The 21,228-nt window shown below is 48.1% G+C and overlaps 1 long non-coding RNA gene across 1 annotated transcript in view; it reads right to left on the bottom strand.

Annotated features, from left to right (window-relative positions):
- Positions 1-137: 137 nt before the first annotated feature.
- Positions 138-21,228, bottom strand: part of LOC134935136 (uncharacterized) — a 37,054-nt gene continuing 15,963 nt past the window's right edge. The window contains exon 2 of the long non-coding RNA XR_010179924.1: positions 138-519. This is a non-coding gene — a long non-coding RNA (uncharacterized LOC134935136). The remainder of the gene's footprint in view (positions 520-21,228) is intronic.

The following is a 21,228-nucleotide window of genomic DNA, read 5'->3' as shown; positions in this document are numbered from 1 at the left end:
AGCGTAGTCCTAAACAATGGACAATAGCATATAGGGTTCTTTGTTTGCGATTTTATTTAAACAAGGGGAAAAAAGTTGTGTAAGAAATTAGCCCGTAAGGCTGAGATTTCATGCCAAAGAAAGAAACACATATATAATTTGTTTCCACCCTTGCTTTATTTCTCTGTACAAAGAACTCTGCTGTGTAAAGATAATAAGCTAACACATTGCTCCTGAGTTATTTAAAGGGTTACTACAGTCACTGCATACACTTATTTGAAGGCAGACAGACAAGTGATGAAGCCTGGTAGCATGCTTCATTTCAACTTCAAGCAGGTACATTTCAGCCCCATCACTAACATTGCCTGAAGTAACATCTGCCATCTTGTTCATCTCCCATAAGCACGGCGGCTGCTGCAAGTCAGATGATTATGTTGCGCAGGAGGTGTCTGACATGTTAATGAGACATATTAAGGAGACATTTTAATGCATTACAAGGAGATCTTCATGTCAGCAGCTACATTTCAATTCGATTTCAGCCTAAAGGAAACAAATGTCAAATTGTCACTTTCAGGAAACGTCAAGGCGAGACATGCGGATTTCTGTTATCTTACCACTCACTTAAAATAATAATAATAAAATAGAAAAAAAAGTTGGAGGATTATTCAGAGATCAGCGCGCTGTCTGTGATAAAAGCAGCAGTGTGTAACTTAAAGTCACAAGAGTAGAATATGGATGTGACAGAACTCGCAGCTTATGCTTTACTGGGTCCTATCTGTGGAGAATCTCACCAGTTATACTCAGCTAGCACACAATTCTTGATAGTCTATGATGAAACATACAGGTTGTAAATGTCAGACAGTTTGTTGGTTCCATAGAAGTGTACTGGATAAAACAAGAGCATTTTACCTTAGGTGCAGTCAGCTGCTCCCATTTGCAGTGTACACAGAGCTATGGATTATTGTTCTATATGGGAAATGTAACCGCTGTGAACAAGAGCCCGATGCACCTATAAGGCGGAGATTCATTAAAGGAGGAGATTCATTAAACTTTCTAAACAGTCCCAGCAGAGGTGTTGGCCATTGCAACCAATCAGATTTGGGCTATTATTTTACAAAATGTGCACGATAACTGTTAGCTAAAATCTGGTAGGTTGCTTTGGACAACACCTGCACTTGTCCTCTTAAGAAGGTTTGATGAACCTCCCCCTTAAAAAAATTTCATTTGACTGTCATTGGTAGTGTTAGTGCCCATATGCAGTGGGGAATTTTCCATCAGGCACATGAGGCATGTTCCTAGGGACAGCATTTGTTGGGGTGGTGGCTCTTGGATACTTGTTTCAGTAATGTCAGTCTGCAAGTTACCAGTAACTACAAAATAATTCTCTCTACTGTACCATACACCACCTTGAGGGGAGTGTAAATGGGTAGGACATGCACAGACTGCCCCTGTATGCTATCCTACTTAGTCAATATGTATATATAATCAAAATGAAATGAAATGTTATAGTTAATACCTTTTTTATTATTATTATTATTATTATTATTATTATTATAATTCTTCATAATGAGGGCTTATAACGAAACAATTAAAATAATAAAATAGGGCAGAGGGGAGCGGCCATTACTGTTGGGTCTAGGGGCACCCTGATTCCTAAATCCGCCCCTGCCCATACAGTATGTCCACATATGTGTTTGAAAGAAAGCATCTTACTTGGGCCACTGTGTGGTTGCAGAATAAGTTCCTTTTTATACTTTTAGTGAATGTAATTAAACAGCATGGTGAAAGCAATAACAATTACACAAAACCGCTGCTTTTAGCTGGAGGGTAGGAATCAACTACAATTAGTATTACATGGCTTAACTAATAAATCAACAAAATAATCAAATTGACCAAATTAACGCTACTGAGGGGGACTGGATAAGGATCACCATATTTGTAAAAGACTGAAACCATTTTAGAATAAGGAATATTTGTGTCAGTTTCCCCATTCAATTATAAATAAAATATGGCCCATTCCGAGGTTACTGCTGCTGATAAGTTTAGATAATTTTAACTGAATTGTACAACCTTGATCTAGAACTAAGGTGGCCAAAAGGTAGATTGCGATCTACCGGTAGCTAGAGGAGCATCCGCCGGTAGATCGCGACAGACTTAGCAGAAAATAACTGTAAGGAGCCTGCCGCAGCTGCTTCTCTTCACAGTTCCCAGGGATGCAGTGTGGGGGTGCGTGGGTGACGTAATGACATCACCCGCGATGTGAGGAGCCTGGGTGCTAGTTGGATCCAGTTTGATACAGCCGGCGGTGGCGACGACAGGAGAAGCAGCCAGCGGGACGCCATGCAGCATGACTGCAGGGAGAAGGAGGACTGAAGCTAGGCAGCGTGACAACTTGTCATGTAAGTTATGTAAAGGAGGGTTTCTTCACAAGGGGAGGGACGATCTGCAAAGGGGGGGATCTGCACAGTATCTTCACATGGTAAAGCGTTTTTTTTTTGCACAAGGGGTGATCTGCAAAGGGTGGAGGATCTGCACAGAGGGGATTATTGTACAGGGGGCTATTATGCAGGGGACTAGGGGGGATCTGCAAAGGGGGTATTTGCACAGAGGGGGCAGGGGCGTTTTTAAGAGAGGAGGAGGCCCAGGTGCAGCCTCCTCCTCAATTCGGGCCCCCTCCTCTCTGCCGGCAGCGCTGAGTCTGAGCACTAGATTGCTCAGACTCTACTGCGCATGCGCAGATCTCCGGGAAAATGGTGTGGCAGCCATTTTCCCTGAGATTTCTCTACTGCGCATGCGCAGAACTCCGTGAAAATGGTCGCTGGGCCATTTTCACAGAGTTTTACCACTGCCGTGGATGTCGCCGTGGGACTCCTGAGGGGTGAGTATTCAGAAAATGGATGCAGTGTGTGCGGTGGGGGCCCCCTCTGTACTCAGGGGCCCGTGTGCACCGCACACACTGCACCCATTATAGAAACGGCATTGAGAGGGGGGTTATTTGATGTTGTCATTCTTAATACTATTTTTAAATGTGAGCATTATTATTGGTGTTATTTGACGCCAGTAGATCACCGGTAAGTATGTGAACAAAAAGTAGATCCCAGGTCCCAAAAGTCCAGCCACCCCTGTTCTAGAACCTTCTGACCTAAATGTAAGACCAGAAGTAAGGACATAAACAGGCTGACATACAGTATTGTACATATGCTCTTGATACAGGGGTCTATTCATGAAACAGTGAAAAGCCCTTTATCGATGATAATGGGGCTCTTCACTTCTTCCTCCTTTTCACAGAATAGGTTACCATGTAGAGATCACTGATTTCTCAGTGGCTTCAGAGTCTCTCCACTGGCTGGCTGGCTGGCTGGCTGGCTGGCTGGCTGGCTTGCTTCAGACTCAGGCTCCCTGCTGGCTGGCTGACCCCCCGCTGTCACGCTGTGCCTGCTCCTGAGTCCCGCTATCTGCCACCGCTGACTGGATCCAACTGGCGACAGCTGCGCACCCGCGCAATGCATCACTGGGATCGCTCTAATCTGGCAAATGGTTGCGATCTACCCGCGGGAGCTCTGCGCGCTACCGGTAGATAGCATTCGATGCTTTAGCCACCACTGTGGTAAGTGATTCGTAGAGGCACGGAAAGCTCTGCATACAAAATAACCATCTCAGGATGGTGTAAGGTGGTTGCTGAAGGGAGAAAAGCAGTGAAAAGACTGCAGTCTCCCCGTCTCCTACACATTGTACCGCCCCCTTCTCTGACTGTGGCCAATCAGAATCACCAGGAAAATAGTAGGGTTGGGTGAAAAAAAGCTGAGCTTGTCTGCAGTGCGTGGAGAAGCATATGCCAGGTCATATTACAAATGCACAGTTCAGAATAGGTGGACCATTATTAACATAGTGTGCACATATATGTGTCCCAGAGTTCCCCGCCACCACCCACAGGAGAGTAGGGGGGATTATGGGAGGTACGTGGAGAGGAAGCAGTCTTAATTGTTTTCACTAATGATCTCTGTCTTGTTCAAATGGTTCTCCAGACATGGTAATATAGGGGAAATGAGAAAAAAAGGGTCTAAATATACAATAATGTCAAATAATAAAATCCACCCCTATTAAGTGATATGAGTGGGAACTATATGAATATAAAGCCAGGGTGTGATGAATATTAGTGAATACACACATGTAAGCTTGCATGGGCATTACGGCAAATAAACCCATCTAAGTATCTTTTCAAGACGTCTGGAAATAGAGTCCACCCCAGGGTGTGAAACCACCGGTTAGTTTATCCCACAATCACTGCGTGTGTATTAATTTGTAATATGTTTACATGTATACTTACATAAATATGGCATTTTGCAGACATATCAAGGTATGTTTCACTTGTTCTTTAACACCAGTCAAGTAGTATATAATTCCACTTTTGTTGGTACAGACTCAATAAAATGTCCACAGTGTAGCTGATACAAATATTTCATCAAAACTAGTAGAGCATAAAATCTTATGCTGGTGTACGTACAGTAAAGACAACACCTTTACAAAGGGTGAAGACTTGGTATCCTCACCCTCTGGTTGTGTAAACAGTCACTGGAATACAGATAAGAGAGTCTTACACCATCCCTCCAACACATTTCAACAGTCACAAGTCTTTATCAAGGTATATTTGAGAGTCCTACACCATCCCACCAATGCATTTTGACAGTCTTTATCAAGGTATATATATTTTTCCCCTGCAGCCGACTACCCTGCTCTCACCTCAGACTGTGATTACTCCCGTCCCCTGGCCAGCTCACTCTGTCTCCACAGTAATGATTTTTCAATGCTCATGTCCACATAGAACCAGTTGTCCGATGCCTGAATATGCGCAGAAAAGACCTCTTCTCCGACTCCAGTAACACAGAGCAGCCATAGCCGAAAACCGCATTACAGGAGCCCTCCTTTTTGGAACACTTCACCACAAAGGTAAGTATTGTATACATGAATTGTTACTTAACAACACTATATATTGCATCAAACTGATGCGATATCTGGTGAAAAGTAACAATTCTCTACTCACTTTCTTTACGAATAGACCACACAATCACTTACATTCCTCTAGGCAGAAATAAGAAGCACTTCATTGCTTAAGGGAGAGTGGGGTAAGATGAGCCAGTGGTACCTAGGCAACTGTGCACATGTTTCCCACAAAGAAGGCGAATTATCAAACCTTGGAGAGAGATAAAATAGGGGGAGATAAAGTACCAACCAATCAGCTCCTAACTGTAATTTTTCAAACACAGCCTGTAGAATGACAGGCGTTGATTGGTTAGTACTGCATTTCTCTCCAAGTTTTGATAAATCCCCCCCAAAGTGATTTGCTGAAAAATGTACAGAACCACAACTTCAAAAGCCTGGGGGAACTGCAAGGCAGGAGCAACACTTCATATTTCCCTGCAATGTTGATGGGTGGAATGTTGAGTAGTCGTTGAAATACTGATGATGTATGAAAATTGTTTCATTGTCGAATGATAAACTTTATCTGATTGGTTTTATAATGTTTAAAGTTACCTTTAAGAAAATAAGGAGAGAGAATTGACAGCATAGGAAAGGAATGAGTTAAACATCTTGTGAGGGGTGGACCTAGCTGGAAGGAAAGTACAGCCCTTTGGGAAAAGGGGAGGGTTAGTATATATAGGGAAGGACAGACATCTTGTCTCTCTCTTGTTGGTGAAATTGCCTGAGGGAGAAATTGCCTTGAGTGGGTGAGTGCTGCATAGCAGGCTTCCCAACTTTTGCTGTTTTCCCCTGGGGCTCATCCCCCCCCCTCCCCCTTTTTCCCTCTACATTCCCCCCCCCCCCCTCTTTTTGGACTACAGTTCACCTGGGCCCCGGGGGGGGAAGGGCGGCTGCCCCCACCTCCGAGCGCGGCGTGTGATTAGCGGGAGTCGGGCGACCGCGGGCGACCGCATGCGCGCCGCTGTGGGCGCCCGTCCGTGGAGCCGCACGGGGCTCATATTCAGCTCCCTGGGCGCTTTACAAGGTGGAGGGGCCAGAAGGGAGTCGGCTGCTAGCCGCGCGAGGTCTGTCACTGGGCCTCGCGCGGCGGATCTGCAGGGGGATGCGGCCGGCCGGGAAGCAGTGGGACGCGCGCAGCTCGCTTCCGGCATCGCCGTTCGTGCACGGGGGCGCGCAGCGGCGTCGCCAGCCTCCCGGTCTCCCCAGCTTGCTCCCCTGCAGCCGGAGTCCGGCGGGGGGCGGGGGGGGAGGAGATGTACGAGGGTGGTTCCCTCAGAATAGTATTAAGCAGGCAGTAGTCTAGTGGTTAGGTATGCTGGCTGCCAACCCAGCAGTTCTAGGTTCAATCCTCCCTGCAATTATATATTTATTTATTTTTATAATTAAAAAAAAAAAAAAAAAGAAAGGAGCCTCTGCAGGGAGGGATGACCAGGGGGAACTCGGGGGGTTAGAGGCACCAGGAGTTGGGGCGCGCGCACGACGTGCGCGCGAGCCCGTGCTCACGGCAGGCGGCGCCGTTTGCGCGCGTGCGCGCGCAGCGGCGCCGCACGTCTCTCTGTCTCCCCAACTCGCTCCCCTGGAGCCAGATGCCAGTGGCTTGCGGGGGAGGAGGGGGCGCAGGGAAGGGGTGGGGGGCCGCAGGGCTGCTGCGGGCGCTGACCGGCCTCGCCGCAGGTCTCTCCTAGCGGGCGGAGTTGGCTCCGATCTGCGGGGGGTTCGGAGAGCGACAGCAGCGTTGGCGCCAACGGCCAGTCCCTCGGTAGAGACGGGCGCCCCCCCCTTTTTCCCCAAGGCGGACGGGTCGGCAGACGTCGGCCCCCAGGTGACGCCGTCGGGCGTCATGCGGGTAGGCGCGCGCGGGTCCAGAAGGCGGTCAGCTTCAGCGGCGCGGCGAATTGCCACGCCTGCAGGGAGCTCGGAGAGGCCGCCGCAGACCTAGAGCACTGTCCGGAACAGGACGGGCAGGGACGCGCTGCGGGGACAACCCCCTCACGAGTTGCTCGGCAGGCGCCGCAGTTGTTTCCTGTGTCTTTCGCCCCTTTTTCTCTCCTGCAGGGGATCGCGGCGAAGTGGAGATGGTGGAGTACGAGTAAGAAGACGTCGGTTCTGCCACGCCGGAGGATTCCGTGTCGGTGCAGTCGACGGGTTCAGGTGAGGTGTTACAGTCGGTAGCGGGCTCATCCACGAGTCCCAGTTCTCGCAGCTTTTCCTCTTCCTCCTTTTCCTCTGCTCTGTCGTCGCAGGCGTCCGAAGGCAGTAGCGCGACTAGGGCGGGGAATCAGGCGGCTAAATTCGCCAAAAGGGCGGCGGGGCAGCTGGGAGCTCGAAGAGGCGTAAGCGGATTAGGGAGGAAGCTCGCAGGGCCATGAAACGCAGCGATTTGCACGGGTTTGTTCGCTGCGACTACACTGCAGTGATGCGGGGCCTGCGGGATAGCGGCCGTAGGAAGATTCGTAGTGGGACTTCGTGCATGTGTTCGTCTGTACGAAGGAAGCGAAGAAGGAGTATAGGTCGGCGGCTGCAAAGAGGGACATCGGGGCCGAGTCCTTCCGTACCTTCGATAACTGGCTGGCCGGTTTTTGGGTCTTTGCGGCGTGCTACCTGTAAGATAGGCCGGTCGAGCACAGGAACGTGATTCGGTACATGCTTCTCATACATGACTTGCAGCGCACTTCTTCGGGATCGGAGTGGCGTAGGTAGAAGCAGGATGGTTAGCGGGTCATGGACTTTGGGTTCAAGGACGTCTAGGTCTGGCTCAAAGTCACTCGGGCTTCGCAGCAGACGGAGGAGCCCCGGAAGCCGGGGGCGGACGGGCACCACCGCGCAGGGTCGTCCGCCCAGGGGTAAGGCGCGGACGGCGGATCGGCCAAATCCAGCCTCCTCCTGCTTCAAAGGCAGTCGTCAAGGTACCCGGGGTAAGCAAACTTATCCCAGGCAGGCCGCGGTCGGGAGCGCTCCACAGAGCTCCAACGCCATTTGCTTTAGAAACGATGGGCAAGGGGTTAAATTGGTATCCAAATAGGGCGGATGCAAAATTTCTGTTTTCCGGTTTTAGTTTTGTTTTCGCGTGCCTGTTGCGAGCGAGGTGTCGGTTCGGTCCCAGTGGATACGGAGGTCATCTCTCCAGTGGGGGTGGTTCCGAAGAAGACTCCGGGCGCTTGTCGGATTATTCAACATCTTTCTTACCCATCGGGGACGGTGGTCAAGGACGTGAGGCCGCCGGATCATGGTTCGGTGGTTTATCAGTCGTTTGACGAGGCATTGGCGCTGGTCCGCAGTTACGGGACTGGGGCACTCATGGCTAAGATTGAGGTTGAGTCCGCTTTTCGGTTGCTGCCGTTACATCCGGACTCATTCCGTTTTATGGGGTTTCGGATCGGAGCGGGGTATTTCATCGGCAACGGTTTGCCGAGGGGGTGTTCCGTTTCATGCTCGTTTTTCGAACGGTTTAGCACGTTTCTACACTGGTTCGTGGAGTCTTCGCCAAGGAGTCATGGGGTCGCCCATTACCTTAATGACTTCCTGTGTGAGGGGCGGCACATTCAGCACGGTGCGGCGACTTGCTGGTCAGCATCCGAGCCCTGTTTTTACACTTCGGCGTTTCAGTGGACGAGGAGAAAACTGAGGGACCGTCCTCCTGTTTGTCCTTTTGGGGATCGATTTTGACACAGCGGCAGGATCGGGTCGGCTGCACAAGGTGGTGAAGCTCCGCGAAGCTATTGGCCGGTTCGAAGGGTCGCGTAAGATCACACTGCCGGAAGCTGGAAAGGGCGACTGCGGGGTGTGCCAGACCACATAATTTCGTGCGATGATCCTCCGAGATTAAAGGGGATGGAGCAATATGGGCCTCATTCCTGGAGGATTTCAACGGGGGTGTATATGGCAGGCTCCAACGGTGGTCAGCGCTAGGTTGCAGTTGTTCACCGACGCAGCTGGGGCCTCTGGATACGGATGTTATCGGGAGGGATCTTGGTGCGCGGCTTCGTGGACAGCATCGCGAAGGCGTAACCAGGGACCTTTTGCTTCTGGAGTTTTTCCCCCATTATGGGGGCGCTGGAGGTTTGGGGCGAACGGCTGGCTCCTCGCAGCATCTTGTTTAGATGTGACAATCTGGGCGTTGGCGCATGCGATAAATAACAAGGGGGCGAAGTCGCTGTCATTCTGCGGGTGCTGGGACAGTTGCTGTTAGACATGCCTACGTCGGAACGTGTGGTTCCGCGCGCAACATGTGCCGGGGCTGGAGAACGGAATTGCCGACGCTCTGTCACGAGGGCAGTGGGAAAGTTTTTGTTTGTTGGCACCGGAGGCCGACGAACATGGTGTTCAGTTTCCCGGTTATGTTGGGAGGTGATCGGGACGGATTGGAGGGTCTTGCGTTGCGGTCAGTCGCGCCAGCCACGCTTAAGCCGCAAGCTTGGAGCGAGTAGGAGGAGTTTGTTTAAGGACGAATTCAGCAAGGTAAGAGCGGGCATCGGAGGATGCTTTCTTTTATTTGGCAGCTGTATGTTTCGGGTAGGTCCAGAGCGGTGGTATCCCGGTACTTGGCCAGGATTGCGTTTTTCAGCAGAATAAAGGGCGTCCCCGACGTGGCTAAGAGCAGGATTCTGTTGAAGGCGATGAAAGGATGGGCGCGAGTCGCGCCGACGCCGCCTGACAGGAGGAGGCCCATTGATGCGGCCTTGTTGCTGGATGTCATCAGGGCGGTTAGAGGTGTCGCGTCGTCCATGTTTTGAATTGCGGTTTGTTCTTCAGTTTGGCGTGCTCAATGGCTTACCACGGGGCTTTTAGGGTTTCGGAACTGGTAGCGCCTTCTAAGCGAGCAGATTCGCGCATGCTGGTCGGGGACGTGGTGGTGGGTGAGAAGGCCTTGCTTTGCAGATTGCGGCGCCCTAAGACGGACCAAGTGGGGAGAGGTCAATGGGTCACCTTGGTTCCGGCTCTTGAGGAGAGCATTTGCCCAGTGAGGTTGGCGGTGCAATATGAGGCAGTACGGCCCGACGGTCGGGGGTCATGGCCGCTGCACTATGACGGGCTGCCGGTGACGAAGTATCTATTTCATGGGATGCTGGGTCGCTGTCTTGCGAGCTTGGGCCTTCCACCCGCTGCGTTCGGGACGCATTCCTTCCGCATAGGGGCTGCGACGTCGGCTGCGGCGACGGGATTTTACATGGCTGAGATCCAGGAGGTAGGGCGATGGAAGTCGCCAAGTTACAGACAGTATATGCGCCCCGTTGCATGAGATGTTAGCTCGCGCGTACTTGTGTATCAATTCCAGTCGTTTAATCATGTTATTACAGTTCAGTACGTTATGGTGTTGTGCGTTTGTTTGTCTTCCCCTTTTTATCCTACTCAGGGATTAGCTACTTGCCGTTGCTGGCATGAGCCGGCAGCGGGGGTCTGGAGTTATTTTGCAATTTTTTGCCTGACTTGACGGACTGAATTCTAATCCACAATTCGGCTAATCTGTTTTAATCAGAGTCCCTCAGCAGGTCTTTATGCTTTCACCTCCAGCTGAGTTATTACATGTTTTTCCCCTTCCCTCCCCCCCCCCCCCTTTTTGTTTGTTATTTTCATCTTTCCCATTTGTGTGTTCATGTTAGGCTTCAAATTGGCTGATTGCTCGTGCAGATCGGCTAGGCCGAGACTGCTGCAATTTACGACAGCAAAAATTTTTCTTTTTGGCAGATCCTTCAGGTTAATACAGTAAATTAAACAATGGTATAGATGATTAGTAACCACTTTTACCCCCTTTTCCTCCTCTTCAGGTTGGTTGGAAGATGACTTGCCTATTTTGGTGGTTGGCCACTCTTATGTGTATTGGGCCGCCCAGTTTTGGCCTCGCAGGGGGCACAGATGTTTCCTAGGGCTCGAGAAGTTAGTTGGCTTGGTTGGCAAGGGATGATGTGGACGGAGTGGAGAAGTAGACTAGTGAGTCAGGCCAGCAAGCATGTTAGCCCTAGGGTGTTGGTTGTCCATTTAGGTGGCAACGACTTGGGGAAGAGGACTTCTTTGGAGATGCGGTGGGCCATGATACAGGATCTGGCAATTTTGGCCGCAGCCGTGGACCAGTTGTATATTGGTGTTCTCCTTGATGGTGCCAAGGTTGAGTTGGCAAGGTGTGGCGGACGGTCGCGAAATTGAGGAGGCCACGCAGAAGGGGAATGGACCACTTGTATATATTGGTGTTCTTCTTGATGGTGCCAAGGTTGAGTTGGCAAGGTGTGACGGACGGTCGCGAATTTGAGGAGGCCAGGCAGAAGGTGAATGGGGCGGTGGCGAAGTGGGTTGTCCCATGGAGGCCAAGTGGTTCGCCACCCTAGGATGCGGTTCAGAGACAAAGTCACCTTTTTCGGCCTGATGGTGTGCATCTATCCAATGTGGGGATGATGTTTTTTCCTGGAGGATCTGTTCCTAGTGTTGCTGGAGTTAGGGTGAGGTTATGGTGGCGGTGCGAAGACTCAGGGAAGGAGTCTTTCGCTGTTGGCGGAAAAGAACGGCAGTTGGTGGTTGTATGGTAAGCTGTAGTGATTTACAGTTTGATTTGGTTTAGGTGCACTCACCTCCATCGACTTATTGGCCGCTTGACCACCCGTCCGGGAAGGCAGCGGCAGGGCACCCAGGAGCGGTGGGTAGTCACTGTGGGGGTGGAGTTGTCACCTATTACCGGTTTTTGATAGTTGTAGTAAAATTAGGATGGTTTCGAATGTTTAGTATTTTACGGTTAATTTAGGTTAGTAGAGCCGTTCTTTTTGCTGCCACCATATGCCGGCTGTATCGGCATCTTAACAAAGTTTTCATTTACAGGTTTGCTATGGTTAGGGTCAAATAAATAGCTAGCAATTTTTCTGCCAAATTCAAGTCTCCGTGTCTTTATTTATTGGGTTTAGAGGTAACGAATGCTTTACTTGGAATGAACGGGTCCACCAAATGTCACTAGGATGTTTAATGACTATTTTGAAAAGGAACAGGCATTAGTAAATATTTTGGGTTTATTGCTCTTACTTACTTCTCCATCTGTCCTCTTTAGAAGGTTTGATACATCTCCCCATAGGGAAACCAGTGGGAAACCTGGAAACGCTACCTAAAGATAATGTTATTATTACATGGTTAATTTTTTTAAAATTTTTTAGCAAATTCATGCATATCGCATTTCCTATTACAAGTATGGAAATGCAATCTGGAATGCAAATTTAAGGGCTTGGAGGATAATTTTGCTAATTCTCCTCTAATTGTCCTTTAGAACATTCTGGTGATACTAAAACACAATTTTTCACATTATTTTAGTAAAAATTATTTTGATAAACAAACTGCAGCAAAGTCATAAGGAAAGCTGCAAGTGTATCCAACAAGAATCAGGCCCTATGAGGAGGGGCCCCCCACCTTCGATAGACTGCACCTCCTCAACAGACCCTGTCCCCTTTAGGGCTACTTCCATACATTTCCTGGGCTGGTTTTCCATCCCAGTCTACCCCTGGGTACACCTACCTTTAGGGCAGCAAGAGGCAGAGGAAGGGGGAAGAGGAGTTAAAAAGTCAGGTTACTAATCTATCCGGTAAAAGAAAATCTGTCTGCAATGTATGGTTAATTTATAAGGAGAATTCAGCTCTAATATCTAGTATTATCCCCTGCTATCAATGCATTTTGAACAGCCAAGCGGACAAAACATCATTAGCTATAAAACATATGGGGGTAGGGGTGGGAAGGGGTGTGTAGAGGTGTCAATGTAATGGGTGTTTTGAGAATTAGCGTGCAAAACTGCAAGAAAAGATTCTAAACTAAAATTTGCGGGTGAAAGAGGAAAAAAATGTCTGGTGAGAAAAGAGCAGTGTCTGGCATAGGACGGGGCACCACCTATCATATCCAAAATATTACTCATGAGAATTAAATGAAGCAAGTACTTCCTGGTGATATCTCTCACAGTCTCCGTTTGGTAAGTATGTACAACATTATTTCACTGGAAGTGTGTATATAACGTTTAACAAGTTTGACATTTGAAGTACACAATTGTAGTTCATTGTTGGTTTCCACCTGATGTGTCTAAATATTTGAATATACCATGACTAACATATGTTTTTACCTCACATCAGGATAAGGAAATAACTGCATCAAATAATATCTTAATTGTCCCATGTGAGTCAACCTAAAAGTAGCAGGTGAGTCTATAATGGCACAATGCAGCTTCATAATGTCTCATGTTAACATCAGGGCAGCCATGACAAATTGTCAGCCTTGTTACTTTAATGAGCCATGGCCAAAATTGTGGAGGCTTGACTGCCCTGCTGTTAATTCTGGGCCCTGTGTATTGTAGATGTTGCGCTATGGCAAAACTGGAGGGATATGGCCTCACCATGTTGAGAGTGTGTCTGTGCTTCATTGGCAAGCCCAAGGCCCTGGATAAACCTAGGTACAATTTACCTGCTGTCCACCCCCCATTTTGTCCTTAGTTACCCTTGTATGACCACTTTAAAGCCTTATATAGCCACCAAGGCTTAAAAAAATAACTATATATTGCACCATAATGTCTCCTAATGGGCATCATACAACCTCCATATATCAAACATATGTCTCATGACACTAATATAATCTTATGTCCAGAGGTAATCAGTAATCACCCCTTAGTCTCAGACATGGGAATATATTTACTAAAAGTCAATTTGGTAAATTTTTATTGATTTTTGGTCAATGCCGAGTCGATTTTTCAGGGTCTAAATCAAACATTTACTAACAGATGTTTTTTGACATCCTTTTTAAAAAAAAATCAAAAATCATGTTAGTAAATGTGGGATTTAGGGGTATATTTAATAAAAATCGATCTGGGTTGATGTTTGGTCGATTTTGTATTTCAGGGTCTAAATCACACATTTACTAACAGATGATTTTTTTTTTTAAAGGATGTCAAAAGTCATCTGCTAGTAAATATGTGATTTAGACCCTGAAACACAAAATCAATCAAACATCAATCCAACATTGACCAAAAATCGACCCAGATTGACCAAAATCGACATTTAGTAAATATACCCCATGTTGTTATAATAGAAAGTCTTAATGCAGTTTTAATGCTGTGTTTAGTGCTGTGATTGGCTGCATCTCTAAGCCTATACTTCAATGACCAGTATTAATTAAAGGTTACAGTATAATCCAATTGCCAGGATTCAACAGAACATTAGGATGATTACAGTCTTGTAATATCTTAGATGTAATAACCCAGCCCAGCTCTTGGCATTGGTTTTGCTGACCTGCCCTTCTTCAGTTCTGCTAATTCCCTGTTGACTGAAGTCTAGTTGAAGTCTAGCCCAGAGTGGAACCTAAAGGATTAATTTAATATTTAAAAGTTGTGGAAATGTATGAAGGAGTTGTGGAAACCATGCCATCAGGCAGAAGAAGGTACTGTCATGGAATGTGTGTGTGTTCTGTAAGGATTCTACCATGACAAGATGCATCTGCTTCTTAAATACAGGAAAAACAAGTTTCCCTGGCGGCAATTAAATACCCAGTGTTTTTAAGAATTGCCGTAGCTTTCCAACAACCAGGGAATATTCAACCCTTTAAAAAGACAAAACAAAGACCAAAGATTGAAAGCGCTGGCAAACTGTATGTGTATGTATAAAAAAATGTGTTTTATTTTTATTTAGTTATCCAATTCAATCTAAAACATCATAACAGTAGGATACATTTAAAATAACAAGAATCGCACACTTCCCCAAACAATCATTACCATATATTTTTCTGGTTTACAGAGACTGGTTTAATGGATATTATTTTTATATGCAACCTTCATGCATCCATTCAGTCTCTGTGTATACATTCACAGAGACTGAATGGATACCTAAAGGTTCTATACAAAAATAACTTCTTAAATACAGGCTTTTAAAAGTTTTAATTGAGATAATTTCAGGTTTAGCATTCCTGGTTAGGGCTACTCCAGTTGTTCTCAAACTGTATGCCGTGGCACCCTGGGGTGCCTCTGGACACTTGCTGGGGTGCCTTGGATTGATGGTCCAGGACCAATTTTAATTATTTATGGTCAATGCAATAGACAAAACCAGTGCTGGTGCTGCCAATCCTAAAATATGTGGACAAACAAAAGCAATCTTGTCCCTCACCACATAATTGAACCTAAGGATGACATATAAACACAATTTACTTAATTTCATATTTTTTCTACATTTCTCAATAAGAAACATTTGTCCCAGGGGAGCCGTGAAAAAAATTCTTATACCCTAGAGACTGTACTGGTTCGTATTGTGTGATGAGGGATCTTATAAAACACTACAGTACGGGGGGCGTGGCTTGACCATGGAGGAGAGCAGTCGCAGCTCGGTGTAGCTCCTGCTTCACGAACACCTTATCACCCTCCTAACCTGCCAAAACCCACTCTCCCATACCGCCCCCCACTATATATATCCCCCCAACATCACTGCCGATAAACACCCGTGGCCGCGGAATCGGGGAGCGCAGTGGAAGCTCCCGCGGATTGCGGCCCACTCACAGTCCGATTACAACGACGACCCGCCGGACTTCCGGGCGGGCCGCAACGGCAAAACCCGACATCGACTCACCTCTGCTGGGGCTCGCGGGGCTGACTGCCATCCACGGACGAGGGAGTGGACTCAGCGGTTGCTCCGGCTAGCGGCTGTGTCTGCCTGGGGGGACGGTGCCTCCTCTCCCCGGGACCCGGCGGCCATCTTGCCCTCTGCTGCTGAGAGTCGTGTCGCAGCGTGGTGCTGGAGACCCGGAGACGGAGCACCTCCGAGGTAGGTCCCCTGCCCATGCTCTGTCTCCCCAATGCTGCAGCGGAGTGACCTCTGGCAGTGACCGACTGTCACAACACCACCGGAGGCTGCTGCCCCCCCCCCTGCTCCTCCATCCACTAGAGAGGAGGCCTATTGATAACCTGGCCCTGGCCGGAGCGTCCCTGCCTTTAAACCTGCTATAACTGTCACACCTGCTAATCAGCCAGCCTGAAACCGGAACCCTCAATTCTGACCACCGACTGGCCGGACTCCTAGCTGTCCCGTGCCGTGGACGGATGATCCCGGCTCATCCAGCAGCATCTCTCCATTATCCCTGCTCGGGGTGACCTTACCCCCATAACCCGGAGGACTATTGTCTCACTCTCTGTCCCCCCGGCCCGCAATACGCGGTGACCGACGGCCGCATCTGACACACCCTCACAGGCAGAAACATAGACACCAGGACACAGGGAGACGGGAGCCGCACTGAATAGACCGTTACCCCACAGTGTGGTGAGGAACTCTCCCTTACCTATTTACCTGCTGCTTCTTCTTACTTGCGCCCCGCAGTGACGGGATGAGGGCTTGAGTCCTGCGGTCTTGGCCCTGCACCGCACCTGCCTCTACAGGCTCCTGGATCTCACTCCTACAGCAAGATCTCCTATGCCTCACACCTCGCACCTCCCTTACCCCTGGTGCTGTATAACCATGATGGAAGCGCACTGAAAATTATCACTTAAAATGTGAGGCCCGTTATATCCTTTACTACTTAGATCCTCTGCGAGTGGATACCACATCTCTATCTAGAATTACCTGCATGGAAAAGTTCCTGATCCCACTGCCCGTGATGTCCGCAGGCACTGCTCAACACTCTCAAGATGGTACCCCCCGTGGCGAATCATCGGATTCCGACCACTCGACTACTCGCTCGCTATCCCAACGTTCCCGCAAATCACGCCCGCCTACTAAGCAACCAAAGATGAAACCTAAAGACCTGGTTGCGGTCCTAGGGCCGCTCTTAGATGAGAAGTTGGCGGGCATTAAAGAAGCCATTGAATCTTCTTCGACTCTGCTGACTCAGCACTCCACCCGCCTTGATGAAGCGGAACAGAGGATATCGACCCTGGAGGATAATTTGGAGGAAGCTCAACGTTCCCTACAGGCCAGACAACTGGAGGTCTCTGACCTAGCGGAGAAGCTTGATGACCTCGAAAATCGCAGCAGACGCATTAATCTGAGGTTCATAGGTATCCCTGAGTCCGTAACAGTCCGCGAGCTCTTAGACCTCCTTTCATCTAGCATTCCAGAACGACTGTCTATAGATCTGAAAGGAACCCCTCTCGTCATCGAGAGAGCCCATAGATTGGGACCCGAAAGAAAAAATTCCTCGGGACGTCCTCGCCCAGTCATCGTGCGTTTTCTGAACTATGCAGACAAAGCGAGACTCCTTGACCACTACCGCAAGGCCACTGACCTCTATATCAATGGAAAATGCCTTCTCATTTTCCAGGACTTTTCCGCACTGGTATACAACAAGCGCAGAGAGTTTGCTCCCATCTGCAAACACCTCTTCGATGCGAAAATCAAGTTTTCACTACTCTATCCTGCCCGCCTCAGGGTTTTTGAAGATGGGCGGCCGCGTTTCTTTGAGGATCCTGGGGAGGCCAAACTACATTTCACCATACCTGATACTTGATTACTGCATAATTATACCTCTTAATAACCCACTACTGCCTGAGTCTGCACTTGGGCCTCACATGATGCTCTTGAGAAGTGTGATAGATACTCACTTTTGATTTACTGCCTACACTTCTTGTTGTTTATAGATGTTTTTGCTAATATTTGTATGTTTTGTTAGGTTTACCTGTCTGGGCTGGGACCCCTTCCCCCCATTGGGGGATCTCCCCCCCGCTCGCTGGGACGGGGTGGGACCCTACTTCACTCTTCATATTCTCCTTTTACTTTTCTACCCGGTAGGGATGGGTTGACATGTCTACTGACGCCCACCCACACCCCTATGTAGACGGAGATATAACAACTACACTACTCTGCATAGTTTCATGGAACACTGAGGGCCTTAATCACCCGGTTAAGAGGAAAAAATTGATCTCTCATCTGAAACGTATGTCCCCCCATATCATATTTCTTCAAGAGACCCACTGGTTAGATGATCCTAGACACACCCTACATGCCCCATGGATAGGAGAATGCATCTCAGCTCCATACCATTCTAAGTCCAGGGGGGTGGCAATATTGTTTCATACCAATTTCCAATATTCTATTCAGAGAAAGCTTTCCGACTCTGAAGGTAGATTTCTATTACTTGATGTGTGCATTGATAACGTTATATATACACTTCTAAATATCTATGCACCCAACATCTCACCTGATTCTTTTTTTTGCAGATCTTTTGACGACTCTTTATGTCTGGGGCAGCCAGAATTTAATAGTTGGAGGAGACTTCAATTTAGTGGTCGACCCATCCATGGACAGATCCAGGGTGAGTACCACCACAGCTACGACCCTTACACAGCTCCTGTCTTCTTTCTGCTCCCAATTAGACCTCTTAGACCCCTGGCGGATACTCCACCCCACTCAGAAGGACTTCTCTTTTTACTCCCACCCGCATTCCTCTCACTCTCGAATTGACTATATATTTACTGCCACTCACCTCCTCCCCAAAGTCACCCACACCTCCATCGATAACATCATCATATCAGATCATGCCCCCATAACTCTACATATCCAACTGGCCATATCCTCTCATAGTCCACCTCGCTGGCGCTTCCCTGCCTACCTCCGCCACTCCAATGATTTTCTTCTACATATGAAGCAATCCTGGCTCAACTATACCATGGACAACAATGATCAGAGCTCAGACGCACCGGTCTTTTGGGGAGCGGCTAAAGCCGTCCTTCGAGGACATGTAATATCATATACCCACTCTAAACGGAAGAAATTTTCTTCTAAACTACAGGCCCTAAGCACCACACTCACTTCTGCATATAGAAGATATACTCAACATGATACCCCTGCCCACAAAGAGGCCTATTTATCAGCTAAACTTATCTATGATACATTCCTCACGGAACGGGCCCAATTGTCCTATGACTATCAACGTAACAGACTCCATAGGTGGGGCAACAAATCAGGCAAATTACTGGCCAATCTAATTAAAGGTCCTAAAGCCCGCACATGGGTAAACGCCATTAATAGCCAAGACACGCTGAACACCGACCCAAAAATCATCTGCACTAAATTTAGAGACTTTTATCAATCTCTGTTTGCCAAAGGCCCTGATGACCCAGACGCCAACCTCGCTTTCTTGGAGGAGGCTGCTCTTCCTGTCTTGACTCAGGAGGAAAGAGAATCTTTGGAGAACCCGGTCACAATCGAGGAAATTGTTGACGTCATAAAATCTCTACCGAATAATAAAAGCCCCGGTCCTGACGGTTTTGGCGCAGAGTTTTATAAAATGCTTCGGGATGAACTGGCCCCCACCCTCACGTCTCTTTATAATCATATCCTCACCTCTAAACAAACCCCACTTAGATTCAACGAGGCCACGATTATAGTCATAGCAAAACCTGGTAAAGACCCCTCCCTACCTGGCTCTTACAGGCCGATCTCCCTTCTCAATCAGGATTTTAAAATCCTCACGAAACTGATGGCCAATAGACTACAATTCTGCCTGTCTCGAATTATATCGCCTGCACAGCTGGGATTTATTACACACAGACAGTCTGTCCGGGGCATTAGAACCGCCTTGGCGGCCATAACACACTCACGCTCCCAAAATCTCATAGACAATATCCTAATAAATCTTGATGCGGAGAATGCTTTCGATAAGATTGCCTGGCCTCATCTCGCAAGAGTTTTATCATATCAGCAATTTGGCGATAACTTTCGTGGCCCTGTTGACTCTCTTTATGACAACCCTACCGCCCAGGTGGTAGTCAATAATATCCCCTCAGCTCCCTTTACCCTCGAGAGAGGAACTAGACAGGGCTGCCCTCTCTCCCCCTCCTCTTTAATCTAGCTCTAGAGCCCTTCATACGCTACATTCTCAACCTCCCAGTATTTCGGGGTATTAAAATCGGTAACAGAGAGATCAAATTAATAGCATTCGCGGACAACATTCTTCTGCTCACCTCTAACCCGAGACAATCTGTTATGGCGCTACAGAAGGCTATCTCTCGATTTTCCTCCTTTGCAGGATTCTCAATTAATTTTGATAAATCAGAGGCTTTGGCTATTTTTCCCCAGATCACTACGGGATGGGACACCCCTTTTCCATTTCGGTGGGCTCCTGCCCATATCACATACCTTGGAGTCCTTCTCCCCTCTGACCCTACTCGCCTCTACCCTGACAACATACACCCCATCCTCACTAAAATCCAAACCGAGTTGATGCTGTGGCAAAAACTTCCCCTTAATCTTATGGGTCGATGTAATTTGGTAAAGATGGCTAGCTTTCCTAAACTGCTCTATGTCCTCCAGATGGTACCTGTCCTGCTCTATAAATCTGACCTCTCCCTCCTGAACTCATCTATTTCTAAATTCATATGGGCCGGTAAAAGACCCAGAATAAGCATTTTTAAATTGTCTCAGACGGTGCAGAATGGAGGGTTGAATCTGCCGGACATAGAGCAATACAACAGGGCCTGCCTTCTCCGTTTTGCTGTAGACTGGCTCAACGGCACATCGGTCTTCACTGACTCGCTGGTTGATTCCCAACTCTGCACCCCTCTGTCTCTTAGTTTTGTCCTACATGCTTCCAAATCTGACCTACCATCCACTCTCCTGGACAATGTACTCCTAACTTCCACTGCGGTGGCATGGAGACTATCCAGAAAATCTTTAAAATTACAGCATACCTTCTCCTTGTTCCTTCCCCTCCTCGGCAACCCACACTTTCAAAAGGGTCAGGCCTCATATCCTTTCAATGCTTGGCATACTGCTAATCTCACACGAGTTGGTGATTTTCTCGACTCTAGAAAGAAGCCACTCACTTTTACTGAAGCACTTGCCAAATTCGACATTAACCCTAACCACGAATTCTACTGCTTTCAGGCTTCACATTATGTACACTCAGTTCTCTCTCACCTCAGCCCATCAGACTTTATTAACAGCCTAGATGCGCTACTGCGCTCAGGGACATGCTCCATCTCGTCCCTGTATGCCCGCATTCGAACGGAACATACTCCCACCTCCGACCTATCCCAGATACAGACATGGTCCTCTCAAATTCCCTCCATGACCCCGGAAGCCATAATGGACAGCTTCACATCTTCCCTCAAACTTATTCCGGCTAGTTTATATCAGGAAATGTCCTACAAAATTTTACACAGAGCTTATGTCTCCCCAAGGAGGAGTCTCCCCATCGGCTTGGCTGATTCGGCAAAATGCTTAAAATGCTCGGCACCAGTAGCTGATCTTATACATTGCTTTTGGCACTGCCCCCTTATTCAGACATTTTGGGCTGAACTACAGTCATACGGTGCTTCCGAGTTAGGTCTACACTTCCAGTGCACTG

The sequence above is a fragment of the Pseudophryne corroboree genome, chromosome 6 (genome assembly GCF_028390025.1).
Source record: "Pseudophryne corroboree isolate aPseCor3 chromosome 6, aPseCor3.hap2, whole genome shotgun sequence".
Classification (NCBI taxonomy): Eukaryota; Metazoa; Chordata; class Amphibia; order Anura; family Myobatrachidae; genus Pseudophryne; species Pseudophryne corroboree.
This window is presented reverse-complemented; position numbering and strand designations above follow the sequence as displayed.